Below are 18,946 nucleotides of genomic sequence, written 5' to 3' on the forward strand. Positions count from 1 at the left end.
GAGAAGAAAGCATTCACAGCAGGTGGGGAGGGAGGAAGGGACCTGGGTGGGAAAGGGGACAGGGAAAGGGGAAGAGAGGAACATGATCAGGTATTGGGTGGGGGTAAAGGACTGAAGCCTTGAGGGCCAGCAGAAAGAATGGAAACAGCCGACTTTAGGAAGTATGAGGTGGGGGAACTCCAGAATGTACCACAGACCTGGGAGGTGGGAGACTCTCTGGACTCAAAGGAAGGGACCTTAGGTGAAGTGCCCTACAATGGAGAGAGGAAACTTGTAGAGTCCACCTCCAGCAGACAGACAGGGCATCAAATGAGGGATGGGGTTGCCATCCCACAGTCAAAACTCTGACCCATAATTGTTCCTGTCTGAAAGAATTACAGAGATGGAAATGGAGAAAAGTCTGGGGAAAAGGAGGTCCAGCAACAGGCCCAAATTAGAGTCTATCTCAAGGGGAGGCCCCAAGGCCTGACATTATTACTGAGATTAGGGTGTACTCAGAAAAAGGGGCCTAACATAATTGTCCTCTGAAAGACCCAACAAGCAGCTGAAAAAGTCAAATGTGGATATTTACACTCAACCAGTGGACAGAAGCTGCCGAACCCTGTGGTTGAATTAGGGAAAAGCTGGAAGAAGCTAAGGGGGGAGGGCACCCTGTAGGAGTACCAGGAGTCTAAACTTACCTGGATCTCTGAGATCTCTCAGACACTGGGCCACTAAGCAGGCAGCCTACACCAGCTGATATGAGGCCCCCAACACATACACAGTAGAGGGCTGCCAGGTCTGGACTCAGAGAAGATGGATCTAGCCCTCAAGAGACTGGAGGCCCCAGGGAGTAGGGAGAGGGTGGGGACATCCTCATGAAGACAGGAGGGAGGGAGGAGGTATGGGATGTGGAGTAGTCAGAGGATGGACCAGGAGGAGGATTAAATCTGGACTGTAAAAAAAAGATAAAATAAAAAGAAAGAAAAAAAGCCGCACATTTTGGGGAGCAGCATCCATGGGCAGTTGACAGAATCAGGGACTCCCTCTGGCTCAGTTGTTGAGGAACCTGTCTGAATACCAAGCTGCACATATGGTACACATTTATGGGGTATGGGTGTGCATTACTATCCCATGAATGCCCTTTGGTTCAATCTCTCAGAACCCCCAAAGGTCCAGCTCAGTTGATTTTGGTCTACTTGTGAAGTTCTTATCCTCTCTGGGTCCCTCTGTACAATACTCTTGGAGCTCCCTCCAATGATCAGTCTCAGCTTCAGTTTTGGACAGCTGTAGTCTGGAACCTCTAAGAGGACAGTTATGCTAATCTCCAGTCTGTAAGCATGACAGTATCATTAATAGTGGCAGTCTTGTCCGTGGGATCTGTCTGAAGTTGGACCATTGCTGGCCATTCCCTCAGACTCCACTCCTTTTGTTTGTGCACCTCCTGTAGGCAAGAAGGTTTTGTGAGTTAGTGTCATCCTTTCTTCACTGTGAGTCCTGCCTTGCTACAGGAGGTGGTTACCTCAGACTCCATGTCACCCACTTCCAGGAGAGAGTCTCAGCTACAGTCACCCTCATAGACTCCCTGGAGATACCGCTCCCCTCCCCCAGCCTGCTGCTGATTTCCATTCACCCTCTGTACCCTCTTTCCCTACATATGATCCCCCAACATTCCCCTCACCCTGCCTCTCCCTCACAGTTGCCTCCCTCCGTTCACCACTGAAGACTGTTATTTCCCCTTCTGAGTGGGATTAAAGCATCCTTCCATGTGCCATCCTTGTAATTTAGCTTCTTTGGGTCTGTGGATTGTTCCATGGTTATCCTGTACTTCCTGGCTAAAATCCACTTGTAAGTGAGTTCATACTATACATGTCCTTTTGAGCCTGGATTACCTTATGCAGGATGATAATTTATAGTTCCATTCATGTGTTGTCCTTGTTTTTAATAACTGAGTCGTCTTCTATTGTATAAATGAACCTCACTTCCTTTACCCATTCTGTTGAGGGACATCTGGATGGTTTCCAGTTTCTGACTAGTATAAACACAGCTGCTATGAATAGAACGGAGCAGGTATCCTGTGGTATGGGAAAACATACGTTGGGTATATATCCAGGAGTTGTATGACTGTGTAATGAGTAGAATTTTTTCCCAGTTTTCTGAAAAGCTGGCACACTAAATTAATTTCCACAGTGATTGTAGAAGCTTGCAGTCCTACCAGCAATGGAGGAGTATTCATTCCACTTGCTCCACATCCTTGTCAGCATGTGCCGTCCCTTGAGTTTTTCATCTTAGCCATTCTGATGGGTGTAAGGTGAAATCACATCATCATTTTTATTTGTATTTCCCTGATGACTAAGGCTGTTGAACATTTAAGTGTTTCTCAGCCACTAGAGAGTCCTCATTTGAGAAAACTCCGTTTAGCTCTGTATTCCATTTTTAATTGGGTTATTTGTTTGTTGTAATCTAACTTGAATTCTGTATATATTTTGGATTTTAGCTCTCTTTTGGATGTATTTTTCCATTCTGTAACCTTCCACTTTGTCTTATTGATGGTGTCCTTTGCCTTACTTTTCAGTTTCATGAGGTCCCATTTACTAATTGTTGATCTTAGTGCCTGAGATACTGAAATTGTGTCCCGTACAGGAAGTTGTTTCCTGTACCAAGGAGTTGAAGAACTCAGAATGTGGGCACTGAGGCATTATTAATGCCTGAGGTGAGGAAGGATTAAATATATCAAAGTTCTAAAATACTTAATTGTTTATTCTTAATACAAGTAGTCATTACATGGCTCTTTGAGTTTTATATGTACTTGAACTTCATACATATGTTAGCTATGTTAGATTGGTTTAAAAAATAACTTATATTTGGGAATATCTACCTTGTACACATTGTAGGTAGATAGGTCTATTTGCCTGTAGTGCCTCTAGTTCAATCAGCACATGATGTATGTATTACTGTTACCACCTACAGTTTCCAGATAGGATTTCATTGTTATGAAAAATACAAATTTGCATGAAAATAGCATTACAGTCTCTTTTGTCACACATTTGTCAATTATAGAAACTTGTGTTTTTAATGTTAAATACAGTGTGTCATTGAAACACTGAATCAGTTATAAAACTCTTGGATGAAGTAAAATATTTTTAAAATTATCCAGATATTTCAGAATTGTTCATAATCAAGTATTAGGGACTGTATATTCAATTTGTAGCAAATGTCTTTTAGAAATTTTATTCTCAATATTTTTTCGTTTCTCAAATAAATTTGAGAACCTTTTGCCTGACTCTACCCTTTTGTGTAGCAGTGTTTGGAGGTTGTGGTCTGTGATGGCAATTGTGGAGTGTGCAAGTGTGTGTGTGCTTGTGTGTCTGTGTTTATTTGCTTGTGTTTAGTACTTGTTTTGCAGTTACTGTCTTAATCTTATATATGATGCTTTACAACTAGTGTCTGTTTTGTCTCAAGATCTTATCTTATGTTGTGTAAGCCTCTAATTCTTGCACTTGGAGGGGAGCTTCTGAAGCAAGGGCAGCAGAGGATACAAGGGTTTATTCCTTCAGAAGCAGAAGACAAGAAATCTTTTAGGCTTAAACATGTTTAGGTTAAAACATGTGAAAGATTTACCTTGGAAAATAATTTTGAAGGAAACCTGAAGGAAGCTGCTCAGAGCTTATTGGTGTAGTGTTAAATTGGTGTTTTCTACTTGGCATATGTCAACTGGCCAGAGTTATACAGAAGCAGGTGTTCAGCATACACCACATAGATTTGCATATTCCAGTAAACTTGATGAGCCTGTTACACCAGGCTAATTTGACTGAGAGAGCTGTCATTCCACCTACCAATTGTAAAGGGGGATTAAAGTCAGGACCACTACAGAGCTCAACACAGGGACTTTGAATCAGGTGCTGTGAATCACAGGTGGAGGAAAAAGAAGAATGAAAATGTGTCTGTACCATGGTCTGCTTGGGTTACAGTAGTCATAGCAGGAAGAAGAAGCTCTTAACAGGAAAGAGATCTATCTGGCTAACCACAGACCCCACGGAGAGTGGATATATTAATAGCTTCATACTAGGGGTAGTGGGTCAGGATGGTGGTGGCCATAATTATTCGCATTCTCATGACATTTTATCATTTCCAGCAATATAAATGGAGGACTTAATGGTAAGTTGACCTGAGTCATCACAGAACAACAAAAACCAGAGGCTTGCCCTTGTATGTGCAAAATAAAAGTTTGGCTGAATTACTGTCTCTACATAAGTCAAAGTCTTTGGTGTCTGAATATAACCAGACCTGTCTCCTTTCTCTTAGAAGAAACAGAGGAAATGGCCAACAAATAACTGGCCCAACTTGAGATACATCCCATGGGCGAGCACCAATCCCTAACACTACTAATGGTACTCTGTTATGCTTGCAGGCAGGAGCATGTTGTCCTTTTGAGAGGCTCTACCCAGAAGCTGACTCAGATAGATATAGATACCCACAAGCAAAGAGTAAATGGAGCTTGGAGACCCTTATGGAAGCATAGGAGGAAGGATTGAAGGCCCCAAAGGGGATAGAAACTCCATAGGAAGATCAAGAGACTCAACTAACCTGGAGACTTTTTGGAGGTTCTCAAAGTCTGAACAACCAACCAAAGAACATAACACGGGCTGGACCTCGGCCTCCCTGCACATATATAGCAGCTGTGCAGCTTGGCATTCATGTGGGTTCTGAACAATTGGAAAGGGGGCTCTCTCAAAAGCTGTTGGCTGTATGTGGGATATGTTTTTCTTGATGGGCTGCCTTCGCTGGCCTCAATGGGAGAGGATGTGCCTAGGCTCATGGAGATTTGAAGTGCTAGGGTTGGAAGATATTGAGGGGGGCCCCCATCCACTCAGAGAAGGGAAGCTATGGATGGGAAGGATTGTGGGAGGGGAAGACAAGGATGTAAAGTGAATAAGTAAGAAAATTTAAATTAAATAAAAAAAAACTGAAAACAAACCAAACCAAACAAAAAACCCAAAGTCTAATACTTTCATGAGCTTCTAGAAACTCTGTGAGGACAGCCAATTTGAAGCTGTACAGCTTTGCATTAGATTTTACATGTTCACTATAAAATATGGTCTTATACATTTGTCTACAAATGGATGGCAGAGGTAAAACTAGAAAATCAATTAACTGTATGTAACATCTTTCATGGTTTAAGCATCTATTGTCTCCATCCACTCCTTCCTCATCACATATTTGCTCTATCTTGTTCTTCAACATGTTATAGTATACCCACTTATATATTCATAATAAATATATAACATTTACATTCATGCATATTTATATGTCACAGACTAGGTTTCACAACTGAGTAAGAACATGCAATTTGTTTTTCTGAGATCGGGAGATCTCTTCTAATAGTATACATCCTAAATACATCAGGTTTATTTTTGCCAATTTCGTGATTAATTTTTGTTCAGAGCTGAATAATATCCCATCTTATGTGGGCCTGGTATTCATTATTCAAGTGATCCTAGAAAATTATTAGCTTAGTTCCATTTCTCTGCTACATGAATTCAAGCAGTAATAAATATGGGTGGGTATGTAAGTATCTATGTAGGAGATTATGGAGTCCTTGGATTTATATCCAAGAGTAGAATTCATATCTCAAAGATGTACAAAAAAATTACAAGAATTTGTATTGAGCTACAAAAGACCACAATAGCCAAGACAATCCTAGTTGTAAAAATATTTCAGGAATATTACAATATCCAATCTCAAATTTTATAAATGACTTAGTGGTAAAGACAGCCTGCTCCTGGAATAACAAAATAGACAGACCAAGAGAATAGGAGAGAGAATCCCAAAACCAAACAAGAAAATCACAACCTCTTAAATTGCTACAACGAAGACAAAGACATACATTGAAAGAAAGACTAATGGTTTTGTCACAACACCAATCTTCATGCAGAAGGATAAAATTAGATTGATACCTTGCACTTTATACAAAATAAGTTGGAATTGTAACAATTCTCAGAGATGTTGAAGACCACCTTTGTTATATGTGAGTTGAAATCATGAAGTCATGCGAAGACACAGATTTTACACAATCCATCCAGGTTAATGACACTTATAATGGCATATATTTCATTGTGGAACACACCACTAAAGAGCTGATGAGAACTGTTATGAAGTTTGAGTGTTTGCAGCAGAACTGGTTAATACTGTCTTCAAGGAATCAATTCTTGACCAAACTATTTGCATACCAGCAGCTTTACTCATGGAGACTCCACACTTGAAAACAGAGTTAAGAGATGTGCAAGGAAAACTGAAACTGACTTTGACCTGGACAACTCACTGAACACTAGGGCAAAGGGGAAGGTCTGTTCTAATGTAAGTTGGGGCTCCAAAGCACCTTTAGCAGTTTAGCTGTGAATCTCCTGGTCAATGCTAGTACTGATAAAAAACGTTTTCTGGCTGAAAGCCTCGATGTCCTGTCTTAAGAAGATCCCACCTAATTTTGGAAGGGTTATATCTGAGATTCAGAGGTAGTAGTTTAACATTCCCTGTTGCAAGATTGTCAAAGCCCAGACCCCAGAATGCCAGGAGCAGTAACCTCACGTGTTCACAGAAGACCTATTAGTCAACAGGGGACTTGACCTACCAGCATGCCAGGACAAGGATGTCAGGAGCACAAAGGAACCTGGTAAGGCCTAGGAATCAGCCAATGGACTACTAGCCTTCAGACTGATAAAAAGCATAGGTTCATTTTGGCAAGCATGTATTTAAATGGCAGAAGGACTGGACCAGTCACCTCCCAGAGTTCTTTAATTAGATTCACAGGAAATAATACCATAACTCCAAAGTTACTGTGAAGCAGATTGGAGATGTGTGAATGAGTGTAGTCAGACACTCAGTATGAATGCTCTAAAACAACCAAGAGCTAAAGTCAGGATGGAGTCCCTTTTATTGGGATGCTGGGGACCTACAGCTCATGCTGGATTCATTGGGAGGGATCTGATATCAGGTTATGTGGTCGCACCAATGCCAAAAGGCTTCTGAAATGTGTCTGTGAGGAGAACCCTGGAGATGGGTGGAATGATTTCTCACACCTTCCTTTTCCCCTTCACATGGGTGACTGTTGTATTTTAGAGAAAGGAGATAGGTGACAAACAGTAAGCTTATGCACAGCCTCATACCTGATAAAAGTGCTGGGAATAAGAAATCACTGAATGCACAGCCCTAAGCAGAACATGGATATCTTCCCTGCAATGCTTAAAGAAAACACCATGGAAGAGGGTTGCAAAGTGAACAAGAGCCAGGAGATGGGCTGCAATGCTGTGACACACTGGTTACTTGATATGATATGGCTATTACACTTGTAAATGAACCTATGGTTAGGAGGATAAGTTGTCACCAACTTTTTATACCAAGGAGTTTTTAATATTTGGTGTTTGTCAAGAGAAGAAATGCCATGTTCTGCTGGAGTGATGTTTTCATGTTCTCGTAAATAAACTCCATCAACAATCACATAAGCAACCCAATTTAAACCCAGTTCATCAAGCACACAAAACAATGACTTAAAAACAGGCTACTCATTGAGAAGAATTAGAGGTTTAGCAGGTATTGGAAGAAGGATGATGACAAGGTGTCAGGTATGTTCAATGAACAAAAAACACCCTATACTTGTGAAGAAATAATAAAGTCATAATTGTATAGAATTGATTTTTATTAAAGTAGACACAGATTACAGAAATATCTTAATAAATATTAAGATAAAAATTCTGATAGGGATTAACAACCAGCATGCTACATCTGTGGTTCTTAAGACAGTGGTATTCATGGCTGGAAATTCATTCTTCCAATACATGGACTCCTGGGCTTATCATAACACTTTCCAGTTTACTATCTGTACATCCCTGGTAAATATACTTTCAGATAGATGTAAGCCTTTCTCTTCCAGGTTTACTACTGCTGTTTCTCCATTTCTACTGCTATGTCCACAGTTGTTCTCTTTTTTTCTAGAAGAAGAAATATTCTATATAAAGGTACAAAGCAAATCAAATATGCCCCGAGTTTAAAATCATTTTGAATTTATTTATTCACCTTATATTACAGTATCAGCACTCCCTCTTCTCTCAGTACCACTTCACACATACCTTCCACCCATTCCTCCCTCCCCCTTTCCTCTGAAAAGGGGGAGTCACCCACTGGATATCATCCCCCTCACACACACAGCCACACCTCTATCCTCACCCTCACCCCCAACCCATGAGGCCACTGCATGATTAGATACATCCTCTCCCACTGAAGCCAGATGATGTGGTCTAGTTAAGGGAACCAGATCTAGATATAGGAACTATATCTGCCTATAGGTAGGCAGGAAATGGATTCAGGTTCAGCTTGCACTCCAGTTGTTTGGGTATCCACATAAAGACCAAACTGCACATCAGCTATGTGTATGCACTGGCCTAGGTCCAGCAGGTGCTCACTCTTTGTTTGGTCATGCAATCTCTGGGAGCCCCTGTGGGTCCAGGTATCTTGTCTTTCTTTGTCTTCTTGTAGAATCCCTATTCTCTTCTGGTCCTTCAATCCTTTCCTTAGCTCTTCAGTAAGACTCCCCAAGCTCCATCTAATATTTGGCTGTGGGTCTTTACATCTTTTTCCATTGGCTGCTGGGTATAGCCTCTTAGAGGATAGTTATGTCAGGTTCCTCTCTATAAACATAACTGTAACGTCTGAGCGTCCCATGTTGGGCGGCCAAACTGTAATGGTTACTGGAGTCTCACGTTGGGTGGCCAAACTGTAACAGCCTGCTCTGCTCCGCAGGTCCGGGTCTAGGGAGAGAGAGTGTGGGGCAAGCGAAGGAAAGAATGGAGACAAGATAAAGGTTCTGATCAAGTCTCATTTATTGTGTCTCTCTCTCCTTTATTGTCTCTCTCATTGTCTCCCATATTCTCTCTATTGTCTCTCTCTTTGAAAGGAAATCTGGGGTATTTATAGGCTTTTGCCATGTGCCTTGTAGGCGCATGGATATCACATGTCTTGTAGGTGTGGATATGACGTAAGCCTTACAGGGGTCTATATTGTGGATAGCATGTGTACCGTGCACGTGTAGGCTTGGATACCATGTGTGCCTTACAGGCATGTATGGCGTGGATAGCACATGAACTCATGCCTCGAAGGCATGGATACCACGTGTGCCTTGTAGCTGGGGGCAGTAACAGCAAAACAAAATATGTGGGATATCAGAGTGTGCTTCAGCTGTTGTAGGCTGTTGAAAAACAAGTCTCATGTCAGGGTATATGGCTTGAGATGGCTGCAAAGCTGATAGCCACTTTCTGCTACAAGTCGGCTCCCAACAGGTCCCCCTTTTTAAATTTTTTTTTTTTAAAGGGAAGGTTTGGAAAACTTATGGAAACCGTGTCTGTCTTAGGTCAGAACAAAGACCCCAGCCTCACTTAAGATGGTGAGGCCTCCCAGAGTTAGGGGCAAGGGTCTTGAAGTGTTCTCTTACCCGTCATTGACTATCTGGCTTAGGGCATAAGTTACGGGTTAATCTTTGTTAGTCCTGATGACAGAGGTTTCAGAGTCCCCTGTTTCCAGCCTGTAATATTAGACCTGTAGGGTTTCATTTGAATAGCATCTATCTGTTGTTGTATAAAAGCCATCAGTTTGTTGAACAGCATGAACCCAAAAATTAATGTCTACATGGTTGGTATAAAAGCAACACTCTTTAAGGCAACACACAACTTCCCCTGTTGGAGAAGTAAAAGGTCTAAGTCTTGTACCCATAAATTTTGAATAGAAGAAATTATAACAATGAAATCTTTGAATTTGTATCAGCTTAGTAACAATTATATAGATTAAGACAGCCTAATATTAACCACCTCAGTCTCCAAGTCCAGGGAATTGGGGCGCCGACTCTTTATTAACTTTTTCAAGCTGAATATGGGCATTGAGATATTAGAAGAGGGATGAGGGGAAAGGGTAAATTGATAAGCATCTGAAGTCTGTCTTAACTGCATCCAGCTGGAAGTCTAGGGCATCAGTGAACATGTAGGTGATAAGAAAATTCATTCACCAAGGCTGTGTATTCTGTAATATATAAATCTCAAAAACAAATTTTAGTATCAAGATAATTATTTTGTTTCTCTGGAATCTAGTCTTCTGGAGGCCTATCTCTGTCATGTCCGATCCATATAATTCTGGAAGACATAACTACTATCTTAATGACCTCATCAGAAAACTCATAGAAAAACCTTTTTTCTTAAATCAGCCTTTCCTTAAGCCAGTAACCAGAAAAACCTTTACATTGACCTTTTATCTAGAGGAAAAATATAACTATATAACTCAGAATCACACCCATTTTGAAAGTTACATCAATTAACATTATCATTCTGCTCAGCTCTCTGCCTAGAGCAACCTTCTATTTATCTATTTATCTGTTTGGCTCTCTTGACTCAGAGCAGCCTGCAATTTACTCCTTTCGTCTTTAAAGTCTTTTTCATCTGTTTTTACTCACTTATTTCTTGCCCCATTTTCGTTACTATGACCTTAATTTGTTCCTTGTATCTTTAAAACCTTTTTCATCTGTTTCTGCTTATTTATTTCTTGTCCCATTTTCGTTACTATAACCTGTTGGTCTCCCTGTAATCACCTTTGTTTCACCTGTGAATTCAGCCAGCTCCGTCAGTTGACTGGTTCTCCAGCACAGGAGTGAGGATGGCCGCTTCTAATTCCAGAGGTGTTCTTCACTGTATCTTGCTTACTGGAGCTCCACGTCAATTGCCAAACTGTAACACCCAAGCTGCCCCACGTTGGGCAGCCAAACTGTAACGTCTGAGCTGTCCCACATTAGGCGGCCAAACAGGAGAATCTCTGTGAATTTGAGGGCATACTTGTCTAACAAGCATATCCAGAATAGCCAGGGCTTGTGTTACACAAAGAAAGCCTGCCTAGAAAAACAAAACAAAAAGGAAATATATAAAACAAAAATAAAAATAAAATTCCAGAGAATGTATATATAATTTGATACTGCTTCCTCATGTTCTATTACATCCATTTAGCACTCTATCTTGAAGAATTGCATCCCAAGGGAATGACGTAGACATACCAGATAACGTAAGTGCAAAGTGACTTATTTTAAAAAATAATGGTGTGTGTATCTAATGTGATTATGGGTTTATAGTCCATGTCAGATATGTGTGAAGCAGAAGAAAACTTTGTGTGGATTCTTCTGGCCCTCATTATGTGGTGGTCAAGGTCAGATTGCCAGCATTGCACATCACAGCATTTATTTTCTCAGTGAGGCATCTCGTATGCAATCATATAAAATTAGTAAGAACATTAATTCAGTAAAATATTATTTCCTACTCAAATGGTCATCTTGTCAGGAAAATTGTCATTAAGGATAGAAGGAACACCAGAAAAGTTTAATAAAAAATTCTACTTGCAAATGAACAAAATACTTATATTGCCACCCCTGTCCCAATTTGGCTAGATGGAAAGGCATTCCAAGGCTTGGTTAACACAGGAGCTGATGTGACTATCCTAAAACAAAGTGATTGACCTGCTACCTGGCCTCTGACGCCAACCTTAACCAATTTAAGGGGTATTGGCCAAAGTCAAAATCCACTACAAAGCTCTAAGGTGCTAACGTGGAAAGATAAAGAAGGAAATACAAGAAATATACAGCCCTATGTCATCTCAGGCCTTCCCATTAATCGCTGGGGCAGAGATCTGTTATCCCAGTTGGGATTGATTATGTGCAGCCCTAATGAAGTAATCATGGCTCAAATGGTAAACTCTGAGCTGTCCCCAGACAAAGGATTAGGAAAAGGTGAAGATGGAATTATTCATCCTACTGAAGTTTATGGTAACAATGAAAGAAAAGGCTTGGGGTATTTTTGATGGGGGCTACTGATTCAGCTGCACCCCTAGGGCGTTGTGCTGATCCCATCACCTGGAAAGGGGACTCGCCCATCTGGGTGGGTCAGTGGACCCTAAGCACCGAAAAATTACAAGCTGCCCAGTTGCTAGTGCAGGAGCGATTACAGGCAGGACATTTAGAAGAGAGTAACTCTCCCTGGAACACCCCAATATTTGTCATTAGAAAAAAGTCAGGAAAGTGGAGACTGTTGCAAGACTTGAGGGCTGTTAACGCAACCATGATTAAAATGGGAGCCTTACAACCTGGGCTGCCCACACCGGTGGCCATACCTTTAGGTTATTATAAAATAGTTATAGATTTAAAAGACCATTTTTTTTTACTATCCCCTTGCATCCTAATGATAGAAAACGTTTTGCTTTCAGTGTTCCCTCTATAAACTTTAGGGAACCTATGAAAAGATATCAAGGGAAGGTCTTGCCTCAGGGTATGGCTAACAGTCCTACCTTGTGCCAAAAGTTTGTGGCTTCTGCCATAGAGGGTGATAGAACTATATGGAAGCAAATCTACATGATTCATTTCATGGATGATATTTTGATAGCTGGAAAAGATGGAAAACAGGTACTCCAGTGCTTTGATGATCTTAGAACAGCTTTACAGACTGCAGGGTTACAAATAGCACCAGAAAAGGTGCAATTACAAGACCCATATACCTATTTAGGATTTCAGATTAATGGTCCACGTATTATTAATAGTAAAGCCACACTGAGGACTGATTCCCTTAAGACACGTAATGATTTTCAAAAACTATTGGAAGATATTAATTGGCTACGACCATATTTGAAACTTACAACAGGAGAACTGAAGCCTCTGTTTGATATTCTCAAGGGAGATCCTGACCCTAAGTCTGACAGGGCTCTAACAGAGGAGGGTAGAAAAGCCTTACAGAAGGTAGAGAATGCTATTTCATCTCAATTTGTAACTCATATTAATTATTCTAAGCCTTTATATTTTCTTATTTTTAACACTAAACTGACTCCTACTGCAGTTTTTTGGCAAACTGCACCCATATTATGGGTTCATCTTCCCTCATCCCCCAAGAAGGTTCTTAATCCATACTATGCAGCTGTAGCAGATATGATTATGTTAGGCAGAGATAACAGTCAAAAATATTTTGAAAAAGATCCTGATGTCATAGTACAACCCTATACAAGGCAGCAGGTTGATTGGCTTATGCAGAATTCTGAAGTCTGGCCTATTGCATGTGCTTCATTTGCTGGTCAGATAGACAATCATTATCCACCAGACAGTTTTGTAATCATCATGAATTTGTTTTTCCATCTCGTACTACACATGAACCTATCAAGGAAGCATTGCTAGTTTTCACTGATGGTTCCTCATCAGGAACAGCTGCTTATGCCTTTAAGGATCAAGTAATCTCTTTTGCTACATCATCTGTATCAGCTCAATTGGTTGAATTACATGCTGTTATTGCGGTGTATCAAGCATTTCCAAATCAAACTATTAATATTTATACAGATAGCTCATATATAGCTCAGTCTATCCCTCTGCTAGAAACTGCTGCACAAATAAAGCATTCCTCAGAAGCAGCTGATTTGTTTTTACAGTGCCAACAATTAATTTTGAGGAGAAAGTGTAAATTCTTTATAGGACACCTGAGAGCCCACACTGGGCTACCAGGTCCTCTCTCTGAGGGAAATACCAAGGCAGACCTAGCTACTCGTATAGCTGCAGTGACTTTATCAGATCAGAAATCTAATTTGGATCAGGCCATAAATGCTCATGAGTTACATCACCTTAATTCTAAAACTTTAAAAGGGATGTTTAAAATTACCAGAGAACAAGCTAGACAAATTGTCAAACAATGTCAATCATGTGTTAAACTTTTACCAGTTCCTCATTTGGGTGTAAATCCAAAGGGACTGATACCAAACAGTATCTGGCAAATGGATGTTACTCATTATAATGAATTTGGCAAGCAAAAATATATACATGTATGTGTAGACACATATAGTGGTTTCATTTATGCAACATTACAAACTGGAGAAGCAAGCAAGCATGTGATCACTCATATGCTTGCTACAATTGCTGTATTGGGTGTGCCTAAACAGATAAAAACTGACAATGGCCCAGGTTATACAAGCTCCAGTTTCCACCAATTTTGTGAGAAATTGGGAATACTACATAAAACTGGTATTCCATATAATCCACAGGGCCAAGGTATAGTAGAAAGGGCACATCAAACCATTAAATGTCAATTTGAAAAAATTAAAAAGGGGGAATGGTACCCTACCAAGGGATCCCCCAGAAATATCCTTCATCATGCACTCTTTATTTTAAATTTTTTAACTTTAGATTCTGAAGGAAAATCTGCTGCAGATAGATTCTGGCATCCTGATACCAAAAAGAATTTTGCAACAGTCTTCTGGAAAGACCCATTAACTGGAACCTGGAATGGGCCAGATTCAGTGCTTATCTGGGGAAGAGGTTCTGTTTGCATATATTCCCAAACTGCAGATGCTGCACGTTGGCTGCCAGAGATACTGATTAAACAAATAGACAACAATAACAAATCCAGGGAGGAGAAAGCCCCTGAGAAGAGTATTTTTTTCTTCACAGGAAACATGAAGATGCTTCACAATTGCCTTCAAACTGGAACAGATCAACGAGTAAACCTGACCTGAGAAGTTATCAGTGCTGAAGAAGACATCACCACCCATATCTCCAGGCTGGCTCTATTGGACTCTTGATTCCCTGACTTATGATTTAGTGGGGAACTAGATTGTTTTAGATTTAGTGGGAATTTAGATTGTTTAGACCCAGGAAAAAACCCACTACCACAGTTACTATAGTTGTTTTTGGGGTTTGAGATTGACTAGAGCAGGAACAGGGATTTCCTTAGTTTTCTTTAGATCAAAGCTCTGATCAGTTTTGTATTTCTATAGATTTAGATTCTGATATAAGACATTTATAAACAGAATAGAAGAGGCTTACACTTTTTACTCCTCTGATAGAGGGAGTTATATGTTGCCCTTAAAAAAGAGTGTTGCTGTCATACTAACTATTCAGGCGTTGTTAAGTCTCTTCTCTTTTTGGGTCCATGTGGTTCAACAAACTGATGGCTTTTGTATGAGATGCTATTCAAATGAAACCCAAACAGGTCCACTATTACAGGCTGGAAGTAGGGGACTCTGAAACCTCTGTCATCAAGACTGATGAGGATTAACCCCTAACTTACACGCTAAGCTGGATAGTCAGTGACGGGTAAGAGAGCATACCGAGACCCTTGCCCCTAAAAGAAGGGAGGCCTCACCATCCTAAGACAGGAGCTCAACCAATGGTTGTTGAGTATCCAAGGACGGGAAAGGGAGGCTGGGGTCCTTTGCTCCAATCTAGGACAGGCACGGTTTCCGTAAGTCTTCCCAGACTTCCCTTTTGAAAAAAAAATTTAAAAAGGGGGACCTGTTGGGGGCCAACTTTTAGCAGAAAGCAGCTATCAGCTTTGCAGCCATCTTGAGCCATATACCCTGACATGTGACTTGGATTACAATAGCCTACAACAGCTGAGCACACTCCAATAATCTTGGTTTAGATACCTTGAGATTAAAGGTGTGTGAGATTAAAGGTGTGTGATTTAAGAGTATGACTTAGAAGTGTAGAAATCAGATTTAGAGACAAGACCTAAGGGCATGATTAAAGGTGTAACTTAGAGGCGTGGCTTAGAAGTAAGACATATAAAAGGCAGAGGCAGACAGTAGAGAATCAGACATTAGGGAGACACAGAGGAGAGAACCAGACACAGCAGAGAGAAGACAGGTAGCAGGCACTTGGAAGAAGTAACTTGGAACTTGGAGGGACTAGGAGCTAGGGACTAGGCACTAGGAACTCAAGACTTAGGACTTAGACTGAACGGGATTGAATTACACTCTGTCTGGTCTGCATTCTTCGAATCTGTCTTCACTCTTGCTCTTGCTGAATCCTGACCCAAGGACCGAAGCGGCAGCTTGGGCAGGGATACAGTGGCCACCCAAATGTGGGTCGGCCCGGGCCTCAACAGTTTGCTTGGGCTGCAACATTTTTTGGCCACCCCAACGTGGGGCTAGTGTGGACCCCAACACACACCTCCTAATAGTGGGACTCCCTGGGCCAACCATATTCAAACAACCACATTCCAGTAACTGGTCCCCATAGGTTTGTTCAAACACATGGGTCTATGGGGGCCATACCTAGCCATAGCATAATTTACATTCCAAACTCCCCATAGTCTATAATAGTCTCAAAAATGTTAAGATTCTAAAGTTCAAAGTCTTTTCTGAGATTCATCCAATCACTTAATTGTAATCCCCAAAGCACCACAAGAAACCAGCTGGGCAAACTCCAAACTCTGCATCTCCATGGCTGAAGTCAAAGCCGACTTCAGTTTCAGATCTCCAAGTCCTTTTTATCTTTGTTGACTGGAACAAACATTTCTCCTTGGCTGTTTCTACACCCTGTTAATGACTTTCCTCAGCAGATGTTCCATGGCTCTGGCAACTCTAACATCTTTGGGTCTCCAAGGCAACTTTAAGGTTGCAGCTTCTTGTTAAAATGTCTGAGATCCACACATGATCTTCCCTGCTCATCACTTGGGTCACTTCTCCAGCACTGCCCTCTGTAGCACTCTAGGCTTTGGTTGACTCTGCTTCACTGTTGCTGCTGTTCTTGGTGACCATCCTATGGTGCTGGGATCTCAAACACACTGTGGTCTTCTGCTGCAACTAGGCTTCACCAATAGCCTTTCATGGGTTCTCTTCATGGTGTTGAGCCTTCACTTCTTCGAATGACCCTTCAGTCATAGGCTGACTGCACCTTCACCAATGGTCTTCCTTGGTCTCTCACAGTCCCAAGTCTCAGCTGCTCTCCACGACGTCTTCATACCATCAAAACCACTAACACCTGGGTGATTCTTAAACATTACTAAGTCCAAATGCATCACAAGGTACAATATTGGCTATCTCTGGAACACAGCTTCTTTGTGCTCTCAGAAAACACTTCCCAAATTTTACCTCAGTGATGCTGGTCTCTTCTGAATCACTGCTAATTTCTTAGCTCAGGTTAACCAGCATCAATTGTCCTAGTAGTCACTTCTAGTTTTTATTCCAAAGCCAGAGCCACATGACCAAAGCTGCTTAGTTATACTGCTTGTTTGAGCTCAACATGCCCTCCTTGTTCTATTACATCATCACCAGTTTTCTGTTTTCCAACTCCTTCATTGCCTAAGCTTGGCTGTCCTGGAACTTGCTCTGTAGATTGACATGGATAGAACTCAGAGATCTGCATGCCCCTGTGTTTTGAATTCTGGGATCAAAGGTGTGTATCACCACACCTGGACTTAAGCTTTCCTGTACGTGGGACTTGCTCTGCACAAGGCTGGCCTGGGACTGAAGAGATCTGCTTGCCTCTGTCTCCTGAAATTAAAGGTGTGTACCACCATGCTTGGACCTAAGCTTTGTTGGTTGGGATCTTGCCCCAAAGCTACCACCCCCTTATTCTGTTTATCTCCTTGAGATCATTTGGTTGGTTAGATCACAGATAATGATTAATGGGTAGCATTGGCTCCTGAGTGATCTACTTTTACAGTGTTGTTTATTTGATAGTTAGCTAAGATTTTGTAGTACAAGATGAACACTCCAGAAGCCTTTCTGTCCATCATTTTCATAATTTACATGTTTCTGCATGACTTTGAGCCAAGAATGCCCTTAGAAATCTCTGCTTTTACCTTGTAACCAAGTTCAGAAGAGGATTTAAGAGGATATAACATAGCATGCATAGGGGTAGGCAAACATATATGTGAACATATCAATGTTCCCCGAGAAAAGTCTCAATGCTTCATTTTTTAGAAGAAAATTATTGCTTTGGAAATGGCACCCTTGCTCTCCTTCCTGCAATGGGAGGTGGTGTCAGGGAATTCTTTCTCAGCTTTCCTGTCTAAATTGTTGTGTCGTCTATTCTTGGTAGTCAAATTGACTAGATCTGGAATTAAGTAAAACCCAAAAAGTTGTCTACTATGGGTATTTTTTTCTTTTTTTACATTATAGCTTTTGAGGTAGGAAAACCTTTCTTTAATCTGGATCTTTTAAGTAGATAAAATTCTCTTTTAATCTATGATACAGCTCTGGTGTCAGCCTACATATATACAGGTCACTGAAGGAGATAGATACCTCTTTTTCTTTGTCTGCTTGCTCTGTCTCTGGCTAGGAGTTTTATTTTTTTATTGGTATTAGAGCCTATTTCTTCAGAATGCTGATGTATACTGAAGACCAGCTGAGGCATGCAGCCATATGGACTGAACCACTACTGGATTCTTTAGTCTTCCACAGCCCTTAAATAAATTTTTTTTTTTTTTTTTTTTTTTTTTACATAATAGAGAGACTGATTCTATCAGTTCTGCTCATCATTAATAAAGAGAACCTTTACTAATGCAGTTGTGGATTTTCTAGCTGTTTGTTTATTTTACCTACCTGGTTAACAATGGTGCTCCAAAGGGTTTGTCCTGTGTTTCCTACTTTACTCTGAGGGGTTGTCTCATATCCATCAAGTGAAAAGTACTTACAATTTACCCGACTCAGATTGAAGACACAAAACAAAAATCATGTCTCCTATAATTCCTCTTTAGTTGTTAATATTCTGGGCATACTTCCACTTGTGGGACAGGTTGATAACTTCACTCTAAGTTGTGAAATGGGCCATGTAATATGGACCTTGATTCCTAGAGGAAGAACGGGAAGTGCCTACTAAGTGTTGTGATTGAAACTCAGGAAAGCTCCAAATTTCCATGGCCCACAAAGGGGAGAAGCCAGTAACTGAACAACAGCAAATTGGAGTTGTGGGTCCTCCCCTGACCAGGGTGGGGAAAACCGACCGGTAAGCAATTGGAGGACAGACACAAGTGGTACTGAAATGCAAATTTCTACAGACCCGGAAGAGGACTGGCCTCAGACTGGCAACCTGTGCCTGAATCTATTCTGCGGTATCCCTTCAGCACTCTCTAATCCTATGGGTAGTTCTTGTGTCACTCAAGATTCACGAGCCAATCAGAACATCTAAGTGGAC

Source organism: Arvicanthis niloticus, chromosome 2 (assembly GCF_011762505.2).
Source record: "Arvicanthis niloticus isolate mArvNil1 chromosome 2, mArvNil1.pat.X, whole genome shotgun sequence".
Taxonomy (NCBI): Eukaryota; Metazoa; Chordata; class Mammalia; order Rodentia; family Muridae; genus Arvicanthis; species Arvicanthis niloticus.